The sequence below is a fragment of the Vicia villosa genome, linkage group LG1 (assembly GCF_029867415.1).
Source record: "Vicia villosa cultivar HV-30 ecotype Madison, WI linkage group LG1, Vvil1.0, whole genome shotgun sequence".
Classification (NCBI taxonomy): domain Eukaryota; kingdom Viridiplantae; phylum Streptophyta; class Magnoliopsida; order Fabales; family Fabaceae; genus Vicia; species Vicia villosa.
This window is the reverse complement of record NC_081180.1, coordinates 55,070,913-55,084,989: the sequence shown is the minus strand read 5'-3', so window position 1 is coordinate 55,084,989 and position 14,077 is coordinate 55,070,913. Positions and strand designations below refer to the sequence as shown.

Here is a 14,077-nt window from a genome sequence, read left to right as displayed (position 1 = left end):
GTGCCTTACAAGTCCGATAAGCTAGGTCTGGGCTATGCTAATGGAAATCAGAAGAACGATCAAAGTCCTCATTCTGGAGGATTAATGTCACATTTCATCAGCCAAGGAGTAAATGCTATTGAAGAAGATGGAGTGTTCTTGAACCATATTATTCAGCCATATCCAAATGAAGTTCCACCTGTTTCCATGGAAGTTTGGGATACTTTGGGAGAACCAAGCGGCGGGTATGATTTTCTAGTAAAATATACTGCACCTCAGAGTTCTTTTATTGCTATGGAAGACATTACCCCAACTGGATGGGGTGATCAGTTTGAAGATAGCAAAAGTTTCACAAGTTCCATCACTGAGCAATACCAAGGTCCACCTAGTCCAAAAGAAGTTTGGGATACACTAGGAGAACCAAGTGGCCAGTATGACTTTATGGTGAAGTATTCTGCTCCCCTGAGCTCGCAGATCGCTATTGAAGACATCACCCCAACTGGATGGGACAACCATTCTGAAGACAATATGACATTCACAAGCCCTGAAGAAGCATGGGAAACACCAAGTAATGAGAATGATTGCTTGACACAATACACTGCTCCCTAGAATGCACAAGCCTCCCTTGAAGACATCATTCCAACTGGATGGGACAATCTTATCGGGTATCTCGCTCAGCCAACAGAGGTATCTCAGCCTGGGCTCTCGTATCCAGCAGAGTATATTACTTATCCCGAAAGATCAACGGCTCATTTCCCCACGAAAGAAATCAATGTTGTGGAAGATGAAAAAGACAACTGCAACTGGAGCAGCTGGATACTCCCTGCTCACAACAATGGATTGAACAACTGGGAAGCTGAGGATGTGATCTCCTTTGATCAGGAGTAAATGCAATTTGCTGTTTTCGTTGTTTATATGTTCAAAGATAAAATGGTTCCTGTACTATCGAACCATGAACTTGAAAGCCGTGTGCCTTGCCCGAAGCACACTGGTCCTTTTTATAAGGGTTTGTAATATCATGATCATGTTCATTCAATAAAATCATGGGACGTTTGCATATTCAAATTTTGTGATCCTTTTTCTTTCTTTGCTTTCATTCATTTTCAAATAGCTATGTGTTCTTACACACACCCACATAATAAATGCAAGATTCACATTCACTCTGGATCCTGTTGATAACGATTCTGCTATTGCCAGTCATGACTTTGAAAATCCGATCTACCAAACTGAGGACGAAAGTGAGGAAGATTGTGAAGTACCAAGAGAACTTGCAAGGCTGTTAGAACAAGAGGAAAAGACTATACAGCCGCATGAAGAGCCAATTGAGGTTATCAACTTGGGCAGTGACGAAGAAAAGAAAGAAGTCAAGATAGGGGCTGATCTAGAAGACAGTGTCAAGCAAAGACTGATTCAAATGTTACAAGACTACGTTGAGATATTCGCCTGGTCCTATGAAGATATGCCTGGCCTTGACACGGATATTGTGGTTCATCGCCTGCCAATCAAAGAAGGTAGTACTCCAGTTAAGCAGAAACTGCGAAGAAGTAGACCCGATATGTCAAAGAAGATCAAAGACGAGGTTGAGAAGCAATTCAATGCTGGCTTTCTGAAACTTGTGAGTTATCCTCCTTGGATAGCTAACATAGTGCCTGTGCCTAAAAAGGACGGGAAAGTCAGAATGTGTGTAGACTACAGAGATCTGAATCGGGAAAGCCCCAAAGATGATTTCCCTTTACCTCACATCGATGTACTGGTTGACAATACTGCACAATACAAGGTATTCTCCTTCATGGATGGATTCTCGGGGTACAATCAAATAAAGATGGCACCCGAAGACATGGAAAAAACAACCTTCACAACACCCTGGGGAACCTTTTGTTACAAAGTAATGCCCTTTGGTTTAAAGAATGTAGGAGCAACCTATCAACGCGCAATGGTAGCTCTGTTCCATGATATGATTCATCAGGAGATAGAGGTTTACGTGGATGATATGATTGTGAAGTCCAACACCGAAGAAGAACATCAGGGTCATCTGCACAAGCTGTTTGACAGACTCAAGAAGTACAGGTTGCGACTGAATTCGAACAAGTGTACCTTTGGAGTAAGATCCGGCAAACTCCTAGGTTTCATCGTCAGCAGCAAAGGTATTGAAGTTGATCCTGCCAAGGTCAAAGCCATTCAAGAAATGCCTATACCCCGTACCGAGAAACAAGTCAGAGGATTCTTGGGACGTCTGAATTACATAGCCAGATTTATTGTCCATATGACTACTACTTGTGTGCCAATCTTCAAACTGTTGAAGAAAGATCAAGTGGAAAGATGGAATGACAAATGCCAGTTAGCCTTTGATAAGATCAAAGAATATCTTCAAAAACCGCCAATCTTGTTACCACCATTGAGGAAGACCTCTGATAATGTACCTAACTGTGTTAGAAGATTCAATGGGGTGTGTACTGGGGCAACATGACGAGTCCGGCCGAAAAGAGCATGCAATCTACTATCTTAGCAAAAAGTTTACCGATTGTGAAACAAGATATTCACTACTCGAGAAAACTTGTTGTGCCTTAGCATGGGCGGCTCGCCGACTAAGACAGTATATGCTAAGGATCCATTTTTGGAGATCAGGAAAGTGGTATGGTTTAGCATATACTGCCTTAGTCGGCGAGCCGCCCATGCTAAGGCACAGCAAGTTTTCTCGAGTAGTGAGTATCTTGTTTCACAATCGGTAAACTTTTTGCTAAGATAGTAGATTGCATGCTCCTTTCGGCCAGACTCGTCATGTTGTCCCAGTACACACCCCATTGAATCTTCTAACACTGTTAGGTACATTATCAGAGGTCTTCCTTCCACTGGTGGTAACAAGATTAGTGGTTTTTGAAGATATTCTTTGATCTTATCAAAGGCTGATTGGCATTTGTCGTTCCATCTTTCCACTTGATCTTTCTTCAACAATTTGAAGATCGGCACACAAGTGGTAGTCATATGGGCAATAAATCTGGCGATGTAATTCAGACGTCCCAAGAATCCTCTGACTTGTTTATCGGTACGGGGTATAGGCATTTCTTGAATGGCTTTGACCTTGGCAGGATCAACTTCAATACCCTTGCTGCTGACGATGAAACCTAAGAGTTTACCGGATCTTACTCCAAAGGTACACTTGTTTGGATTCAGTCGCAACCTGTACTTCTTGAGTCTGTTAAACAGCTTGTGTAGATGACCCAGATGTTCTTCTTCGGTGTTGGATTTTGCAATCATATCATCGACATAAACCTCTATTTCTTGATGAATCATATCATGGAACAGAGCTACCATTGCACGCTGATATGTTGCTCCTGCGTTCTTTAAACCAAAGGGTATTACTTTGTAACAAAAGGTTCCCCAGGGTGTTGTGAAGGTTGTCTTTTCCATGTCTTCGGGCACCATCTTGATTTGATTGTATCCTGATCATCCATCTGTCATACCCCAATTTTTGCCCCATCCATTTCATTCCACTAGATCATTTGCATATCATTCATTCACTCACTAAGGCATGAGTTCAAATAATCGACATTTGTACAAAATCAAGGTTTCTGCATGGTTCAAACTGGGTATGTCAATTGAGTGTGATTCAAGTGTTATTTCTAGGGGAAAGAAATTAGGGTTTTCTATTTCATCAATATGTTGATCCAATTTATCAATTCAAGAATCATTTTTGGTCATGATTATTGGTTTAGGGTGAAGTTGTGTTTCTTTGAGTTTGAGAATTCAAGATTAAGCACCAATTTCACATAAGAGCGGCGAATGTTTGATTCAAAGGTTCGGGAAATAAAGATTGTACGCTTTTGACAATATTATAAGTTAACTTATAAGATAATTTCTTTAAGTTATAAAGAATACTTGTCATCTAAATACAAAGTCCATGAATCTAAACATGAGGGCAAGTTCATTCAAAATCCCAAGGCATTCCATTCAATTTCAAATGGCGTTGCATCTTACAAGGAAAAAAGAAAGATCACATTTTAATTCCATTTTGAACATTTCAACAATAATTGGTATTCAAATGCAATTAGTTCTCACAAAAGGGTAGAATCTTCATTCAAAATTTCATTTGAAAAATTACAAGGAATTACAAGACTTTTTGCTAAAAGTTCTTAGTCATTTGAAATGTTTACAAATAAGTGTACAAGCTGTTACATAAAATCATCCCTAAACCTAAACTTTAAAAAGGCCCTAAGTTGTTGCTGCTAAGCCCATTGTGGCTGCTGAAACTATGCCCAAAGCCTTCTGTCTGCTGCCTGCTGTGTGCACCAAGCCAAAAGTTACCCGAATTGACCAAAACAAAAAGCTGTAACAGAAAGAGCAAAGTCAGAATGCCATATGAAAGAAAAGGTTTGCAGCAAGACAACAAAATTTGCATTAAATTGGGGAGAGAAAAAGAAAGTAGTGGGGAATCAAGAAAAGCATTGCTCAGAATTACCAAAGCCAGAATTTTGTTCAAACCTCTCTTCCCTCCAATCCTTGAAGACTCTCTGTATAAATACTGATAAACCCTAGAAAAAAAAGGAGGGGCAGCCACCACAACCATAACAATAAACCTCTGCAGAAAATCACCCTCGAAACTCAATAAACCTTAACCACCATATCAACTTCAAACCTCATTTCAACTTGTACACTCAAAACTCTGCCTATTTTCAATCACAAAACCTCACCATCATGACAAATCTCACACAGCAACAACCCTAAACTTACTCTGCTAAAATTTCATCCAAAAAAAAAAACTAAGACACTAAAGTTCTGATAAAGGTCAGTAGAACATCATCTTTAAGCTCCATCAGACCCGAGCTAAACCACCCACGTAACAACCAGCATCATAAGAGAGGCGGATAGAAGAGACCGAGAAGAAGAACAATGTAAAAAGAACATACCTGAAAGTGTTTCTGAAGCCCACCAAAGCTGATTCGTTGGCCATAGCTGGTAACTCTTTTTCTGTTTCGTTTCCATTGAATATTGTTGCTGTATGTTGTAATCTCTGAACAAACGAATGAAATATGGGGTTTCGGAACTGATTTAAGGATTGGGTTTATGTGTTTGTTTGAATTTTGATTTGCTTAGAATCCGTCGGGCTTGAGATCGTAAGATATGTTCGATCGAGAGATAGGTTTTGCGATTTGATTTGCTTTGTTCTGAACAACCGTGTTTGAATGTTCTTGTCTTGAATCGAGAGTGAGAGGAAGCTATAGCAAAGAGAGATTGATTAGAAACTTAGCCATGAAAACATGTTTGAAGCGAGATTTGTGAGAAACAATCGCGAGAGAGGTTCACGTTCATGAGCATAAGACTATTTTTTTTGTTTCTGTTGTTTTGCATTTGTTTGTTCAGAGATGAGAGAATCATGAACGCGTGAAAGAGAGGATGGAGAGAATGTTTTTTTTTCTTTTTTCCTTGTTGAAACGGAAGGAGCGGCCGGTTTTCTCCTTTTGGATTAGGGTTTTTGTTGCTTATTTGCTATTGGGCTTATTTGACTAAAGCTCGGTTTCGTTTTCATTTGGCACCCCAATCTGGCCGCATACACCCCCTCCTGGGTTATGATATAATTTGTTGACGGGCTTGCTTTTAGGCCCAATTCATTTACAATCTTTATTTTTGTTTTGTTAATTTCTTCTAATTTATTTTACTTTAATTTTCTTAGTATTAAAAACCCAAAAAAAAAATGTTTTAATTAGACTTTTATTTTCTCTTTTAATATTAAATAACATAAAAAAATTAGATTAATCTTTCACTCCAAAAATAAAATAAATAAACCTTGGTCCAATACCAAGTCGATACAAATAATTTTTCGATCCAACGCCGAGTGTCTTTTCAAAAATCTCTTCTTCTAATTAAATCGAAAGTTCGAGTGACAAGAAGTGTACACCTCTTGAATACCTCGATTCTTTAGGATTAACACTTTTTTTTAAACATTTCTTAATTAAATCAAAGTGATCAAGTGACAAGAAGTGCACACCTCTTGAATACCTTTGATCCTTTGAATCAAATTTTAAAAGTTCTTTCTTAATTAAATCAAAGTGATCAAGTGACAAGAAGTGCACACCTCTTGAATACCTTTGATCCTTTGAATCAAACTTAAAAAAAACTCTTTCTTAATTAAATCGAAGTGATCGAGTGACAAGAAGTGCACACCTCTTGAATACCTTTGATCCTTTGAATCAAACTAAAAAAATCTTTCTTCATTAAATCGAAGTGATTAAGTGACAAGGGGTGCACACCTCTTAAATACCTTTGATCCTTTGAATCAAATACTAAAAATCTTTCTTAATTAAATCAAAGTGATCAAGTGACAAGAAGTGCACACCTCTTGAATACCTTTGATCCTTTGAATCAAACTTAAAAAAACTCTTTCTTAATTAAATCGAAGTGATCGAGTGACAAGAAGTGCACACCTCTTGAATACCTTTGATCCTTTGAATCAAACTTAAAAAATTCTTTCTTAATTAAATCGAAGTGATCGAGTGACAAGAAGTGCACACCTCTTGAATACCTTTGATCCTTCATAAAACCAATCTTCAAACTCGTAGTTTTTTTTTCCGAACTACGGTCGCTCTGACTTTCCCATTGCACGAGGGAATACGTAGGCACAAGATACAAATGTCTTGGCGAGCATAATAATAAAAAATCTTTCCTTTCCCTTTCACAATAATAAAAAATAAAAACCCCTTTTCTTTTATTGATTAATAAATTAAAGAACGCAAACATCACGCAAACATTCATTCTTGAAACTAACTAAATGGGTCCCATCGAGTACGATGGAGGTGAGGGGTGCTAATACCTTCCCCTTGCTTAACCGACTCCCGAACCCTAATTTGGTTGCGACGACCATCTTATCCATTTGTTTTTATTCATGGGTTTTATTCGACATTTTCCCTTTCCTCTTTGGAATAAATAAAGGTCGGTGGCGACTCTGTTCTTTTTCGAGTGTGTAGACACCTCGAGTATTTTTTTAGCGCTACAGAATTGGCGACTCTGCTGGGGAATGAAAAAAATCTTAAGAGAGTCAACCCTAGTTTAGTTTGTTTTATGTTTAGGTGTTTGCCTTTTTTTGTTTACTCTTGTGTTCTTTATGTTTATTCTTATGTTCTTTATGCTTATTCTTGTGCTCTTGTGTTTTTTATGTTTACTCTTGTATTATTTATGTTTCTTTAATCTTGCTTTATCGCTTGTATTTATATTGCTATATATATTCATCTGTGGGAATGGAAATGATGCTTGAGTGAAGCTCTTAACCCGAGCTTTTGAAAAACAAGAGAAAAAACATAAGTTAGGAGGTGGTTGTGTAGTGTTAGCCCCCAAAGTGCACACCTTGAATGGCTAATACGAAAACCCCACTTGGAGGAGACTTAGTCATGAGATTTGTCATAAGATGGTTCGCCCATCGCATGACCAAAATCTGATTTTGTCGCTAACTCCAAGGACCTTTATAACTCGTTCCATCCAAGAGAAGTTATGTATCGATCCCCAAGGTGCACTCCTTGTATGATTGGTACAATAACTTCGCCTAGAGGTTGCATATTCATGAAATTCGTTATAAGATGGTTCACCTGTCGCATGATGAAATTCTGATCATGCTTGGTTGCCTCTAGGAACCTTTATTTCCAAAAACTCTAGAGCTAACCTTGTGAGGGGATTCTTGGGTAAATAACTTAGAACTGTCCTAATTTAAGGAGCCTTCCTCAATAGGTTGTTTTTGTTATCACGCTTTACATCCAACATTGCATGACATTGCATATCATTTGCATCATGCAAGTACCTCATTTCAACTGTCTCTTTCATTCAGTTATCTGTCAACTGTCAAACTGGTTCCTCCACACGAGTACGAGAATAGAAGCATGTATTCGAAGACTATGGAAGAACTTCAACAAGACCAAAATTTGTTGGGAGTGGAAGTTGGCCAGTTGAGGGAACAGGCGAATCATATCATGGGAATTCTGGAAGTCTTACTGAAAGGTGGAAAAATCTCTCTACCGATCATTGCACCAGAAGTGCATGCTCCTATAGCCCAAAGGTTGTATCGTCCAGTGGTTGCTCAAGTGGAAGCCTATGGCCCGTCTCCTATGGATCTTCTTCAACCCTCCTTCTCAAAATTTCCTGATCAACAATCTTTGTCTATCCCTCGACAAAGCCAAGGATATCAGTGGCAAGGCAAGAAGCTGAATAAAACATTGAGAAAACAACAAAAGAGGCCTCGCCGCTTTGATACTATTCCTATGCCTTATACTGAGTTGTATCTTGTGTTGATTCAGAACTCATTGGTAGCTCCCAGACCAACCCGACCTGCAAAGTTTCCATTTCCCAAGGAATACGATCCAAACGCAAAGTGTGATTTTCATAGTGGGATATCAGGTCACTCCATTGAAGATTGCAATGTCCTGAAGGAAATAGTTCAAGATCTGGTTGACAATAAGATACTCTCTTTCAAGGATATTGGTCCTATGCCATAATCAGTGTTGAGACACCAATAACATCCCTAAAGCCAATGGATCAAAGAAGATCAATGAGCCACTTTTATCATTTGAATTTGTAGTTTTTTCCTTGATTGCTAAGTGTTTATTTGCTTTTAAAAACATTGTTAATCTTAATGGTAATATTAATGAAATGAATGCAAGTTTTGAGTAAATCCATTTGTTTCACTCCGTGTTTTTTTTCTTTCTTTCTTCTTTACAAAAAAAAAAACAAAAAAAATTAATAATGTCTTTGTTTCTCTTATTTCCTTTTCTTTATCGTACTTTTGTTTAGGTAAGTATTGGAAGGAGAATGATGAAAACGAAATACCCAAATTGAAATAGTATGCTTTCAAATAAAACTTTGCTGACGATGTACAGGCATTGTTTCAAATCCCCAAACACTGGAGTTATAAGGAAGATAATCCCTCGTTAACCCCTTTGAGCCTAGGAGTTGGAGTTTATTTCTACAAGAAATTAAAAACCTTAATCTTGAACCTGGGGCAGGGTAGTTATTCAGTTACAATGACTAATTCATTTCCAAGAGAATCATGCATTTTTGAAGTAACCATCCCAAAAAGGTTCAACTGTGTCAGAGAAGTAGTGAAAATCCAAAGCTTTTGAAGGTTATGCTCTCTTGAACCATCAAAGTAGCAGACAATCTATAAATTCTCTAATCAAATGGACAAACGTCACACAAGTTGTTCAAAAAAAAATAGAATAAAAAAAAAAGAAGAAAAAATAGAAAGGCCCGCTAAGTCAAAACCTAAAAAGGAGACTTAGGCAAAAATTAGGGCATTCTGCTGGATTGAAAGATCACAAAAGATCATTGTCAAAAGAAAATCAAGAATAAGCTTGTGTGACTTCCAAAGAAGAATAGGTGATTGTCGCCTCAAAGGTAATTGATTCTTAAACCAATATTTGCAAATCCCCTTGGAAGTTGAATATATGGGTCAAATAACTGAACATAGGACAGAAGAATATCACGAAGAATGGGATGGGTCAAAATCAAAATTTGAGCTTTATATCCTTTGTTTCATAAACCGTGAACCAGACCACATTACAACCCTAAAAAGACCTAATTGAAGCAACGTTTCTTTTGAAAGTATGCTACTGCAAGGTTGTGTTAACTTGACTCCTAATTTATTTGCTAATCATTTGTGTTGACATCATGCTGTCACGTTATCTTTCACAAATTGAATTTCAAAAAAAAAATTTCCTCATAAGGATTCACCTTTTGTTATACCTTTATCATCCAATAAATGATTTGTTTTCGAAATTTCCATATACGTTGCATTAAAATTACCATTTTGAATAAACTGTTTTATTTGCAAGTCAACACTTAGCATTAAAGGAATTGCAAATGTGTGAAATTAGGAATCTGCAAGTGATTCAATCAGGGGCACATTCTTCCCAAGCATAGTCAATTCGGGGCAAGTTATTTCAAGATCCAGTTGATCTGGGGCAGTTACCTCGAGACAAAGTCTCTCAAAGGCTCACACTGGGGCATGTTACATTACTGAAATAATAAGGCCAGTTACTTAAAGGGCTCATCATTTAGGGGAAATCTCCTTCCAAGTGCCAAGCGTAGGGGCGTAAGATCTCAAGTCCTCATTTACAATAGTGCATAAGATTCTTCAGTGATTTGTGAATCATGATCTGTTTGGTTAATGGTGGTTCTCCTCCGGTCGATTTATTTGCTGTAGTATTTGGAGTGTTTGAAACCTTAAGAAATTTTGGGGGGTTATCCAGTTGATCTTTGATTTCTCCAATAGAGTAAGCGGATTCTGTTTTCTCCTAAGTGGTGGTCCTGATTCCCCAAGCAATTCTGAAGTTTCTCCGACAATTGATGTTTGCAGTTTCGCTTTGGGTTATCCCAGTAAGCGTGGTTTCGCTGCTAGTAAGATTCTCTGACAAGTGTGGTTTCCCTCTAGGGTTTATTTCCCTAATGGATGTTATTCCCATCAAATTTTTCTCATCTCCAGCATAAATTTATTTCTTCTAGAAGATGTTATAAAAGATAGGCTCTATGTAGAAGTCTCCATCCAATTGAGATTAGTCGAGTATCCCGTTGTACTATGATGTTTTGAAGATCTCCAGTTTATCTGTTGTGTTCGTTTTGTCAGCATATGCATGGCATTCATACATTCATACTTATATCATTCATGCACATTTGCATTTTCTAATCATCCTAAATCCATTTTGGTTGTGATTATCACCAAGTAGTGTATTCCCTCTCTCCAATAGAGTGTAAACCCTAAGCAGAAAAGTGTGTATCCTTTCTAAATTCCCCACTGAGTTTATCCCTCGTGGGAGTGTTTGCTTTAGGCTTCCTTTCCATTTTGGATAGGATAAATCCTTAGATGAGCTTATTCCTCACGAGAAGGAGTCTTGGTTGACCGTTTCTCTCCAGCTCATTCCTGGATTGATTTTTTGTCTCTAATCAATTATACCTCTCAAATCAATGAAATTTGGATCAAGAGTGTATTTATTTTACACCTTTGATGAAAGATTCCTGCATCTTCAAGTAAAAAGTCGATGTCCAGATGAAGATTCTTGTACCTTCAGTGAAAGTTGGTATTCAGATGACAAGATTCCTGCATCTTCAAGTAAAAAGTCGATGTCCAAATGAAGATTCCTGTACCTTCAGTGAAAGTTGGTATCCAGATGACGAGATTCCTGCATCTTCAAGTAAAAAGTCGATGTCCAGATGAAGATTCCTGTACCTTCAGTAAAAGTTGGTATCCAGATGACCAGATCCCTGCATCTTCAAGTAAAAAGTCGATGTCCAGATGAAGATTCCTGTACCTTCAGTAAAAGTTGGTATCCAGATGACCAGATCCCTGCATCTTCAAGTAAAAAGTCGATGTCCAGATGAAGATTCCTGTACCTTCAGTAAAAGTTGGTATCCAGATGACTAGATCCCTGCATCTTCAAGTAAAAAGTCGATGTCCAGATGAAGATTCCTGTACCTTCAGTAAAAGTTGGTATCCAGATGACCAGATCCCTGCATCTTCAAGTAAAAAGTCGATGTCCAGATGAAGATTCCTGTACCTTCAGTAAAAGTTGGTATCCAGATGACCAGATCCCTGCATCTTCAAGTAAAAAGTCGATGTCCAGATGAAGATTCCTGTACCTTCAGTAAAAGTTGGTATCCAGATGACCAGATCCCTGCATCTTCAAGTAAAAAGTCGATGTCCAGATGAAGATTCCTGTACCTTCAGTAAAAGTTGGTATCCAGATGACCAGATCCCTGCATCTTCAAGTAAAAAGTCGATGTCCAGATGAAGATTCCTGTACCTTCAGTAAAAGTTGGTATCCAGATGACCAGATCCCTGCATCTTCAAGTAAAAAGTCGATGTCCAGATGAAGATTCCTATACCTTCAGTAAAAGTTGGTATCCAGATGACCAGATCCCTGCATCTTCAAGTAAAAAGTCGATGTCCAGATGAAGATTCCTGTACCTTCAGTAAAAGTTGGTATCCAGATGACCAGATCCCTGCATCTTCAAGTAAAAAGTCGATGTCCAGATGAAGATTCTTGTACCTTCAGTGAAAGTTGGTATTCAGATGACAAGATTCTTGCATCTTCAAGTAAAAGGTTGTTGTTCAGATGAAGATTTCCCTACCTTCAGTAAAAGTCGGTAGTTCACCTTTAGTAAACGTTGGTGATTCTTTTGTTTCTCTACCTTCAGTAAAAGTCGGTAGTTCACCTTTAGTAAACGGTTGTGTATCTCTTGTTTCTCTACCTTCAGTAAAAGTTGGTAGTTCACCTTCAGTAAACGTCGGTGTATCTTTTGTTTCTCTACCTTCAGTAAAAGTCGGTAGTTCACCTTCAGTAAACGTCGGTGATTGTTTCATTTCTCTACCTTCAGTAAAAGTTGGTAGTTCACCTTCAGTAAACGTCGGTGATTCTTTCATTTATCTACCTTCAGTAAAAGTTGGTAGTTCACCTTCAGTAAACATCGGTGTATATTTTGTTTCTCTACCTTCAGTAAAAGTCGGTAGTTCACCTTCAGTAAACGTCGGTGATTGTTTCATTTCTCTTCCTTCAGTAAAAGTCGGTAGTTCACCTTTAGTAAACGTCGGTGATTCTTTCATTTCTCTACCTTTAGTAAAAGTTGGTAGTTCACCTTCAATAAACGTCGGTGATTCTCTCATTTCTCTACCTTCAGTAAAAGTTGGTAGTTCACCTTCAGTAAACGTCGGTGATTCTTTCATTTCTCTACCTTCAGTAAAAGTTGGTAGTTCACCTTCAGTAAACGTCGGTGTATCTTTTGTTTCTCTACCTTCAGTAAAAGTCGGTAGTTCACCTTCAGTAAACGTCGGTGATTGTTTCATTTCTCTACCTTCAGTAAAAGTCGGTAGTTCACCTTCAGTAAACGTCGGTGATTCTTTCATTTCTCTACCTTTAGTAAAAGTTGGTAGTTTACCTTCAGTAAACGTCGGTGATTCTTTCATTTCTCTACCTTCAGTAAAAGTTGGTAGTTCACCTTCAGTAAACGTTGGTGTATCTTTTGTTTCTCTACCTTCAGTAAAAGTCGGTAGTTCACCATCAGCAAACGTTGGTGTATCCTTTGTTTCTCTACCTTCAGTAAAAGTCGGTAGTTCACTTTCAGTAAACGTTGGTGTATCATTTGTTTCTTTACCTATGAGGTATTTTCCTTTGTAGGTTTGCAACCTCTTCTCCAGTGTAGTTGGATTCCATTTCCTAGTGGACTTGGATATCCCTTTGTTACAATCCCTTCCCTAGTTGGGTCGCTTTGTCGATGTTCCCTTGTGGAATTCATTTGTCTTTTACTTTGTTTCTTTAGTGGTAGCTTGTCTCTTGTGACACCTCGTACCATTAATTTTCCTCATATGCATTCATACATATCATATCATATGCATATATGTAGTTCTTAGGGCCAAAAATTGTGTATTTTTGTATTTAAGTCCCTTCAATCACATCGAGACGAAGATTTCAATCTTCATGCCTCTAGATTGAAGACACTTAAATAGGGGCATCTGTCATACCCCAATTTTTGCCCCGTCCATTTCATTCCACTAGATCATTTGCATATCATTCATTCACTCACTAAGGCATGAGTTCAAATAATCGACATTTGTACAAAATCAAGGTTTCTGCATGGTTCAAACTGGGTATGTCAATTGAGTGTGATTCAAGTGTTATTTCTAGGGGAAAGAAATTAGGGTTTTCTATTTCATCAATATGTTGATCCAATTTATCAATTCAAGAATCATTTTTGGTCATGATTATTGGTTTAGGGTGAAGTTGTGTTTCTTTGAGTTTGAGAATTCAAGATTAAGCACCAATTTCACATAAAAGCGGCGAATGTTTGATTCAAAGGTTCGGGAAATAAAGATTGTACGCTTTTGACAATATTATAAGTTAACTTATAAGATAATTTCTTTAAGTTATAAAGAATACTTGTCATCTAAATACAAAGTCCATGAATCTAAACATGAGGGCAAGTTCATTCAAAATCCCAAGGCATTCCATTCAATTTCAAATGGCGTTGCATCTTACAAGGAAAAAAGAAAGATCACATTTTAATTCCATTTTGAACATTTCAACAACAATTGGTATTCAAATGCAATTAGTTCTCACAAAAGGGTAGAATC

At 37.8% G+C, this 14,077-nt stretch overlaps 1 long non-coding RNA gene across 1 annotated transcript; it reads right to left on the bottom strand.

Annotated features, from left to right (window-relative positions):
- Positions 1-4,049: 4,049 nt before the first annotated feature.
- LOC131606669 (uncharacterized) lies at positions 4,050-4,518 on the bottom strand. The gene is made up of 2 exons (XR_009284964.1): positions 4,436-4,518; positions 4,050-4,303 (listed from the first exon to the last, which is right to left on the bottom strand). It is a non-coding gene; the product is annotated as an uncharacterized LOC131606669 (long non-coding RNA).
- Positions 4,519-14,077: the final 9,559 nt, after the last annotated feature.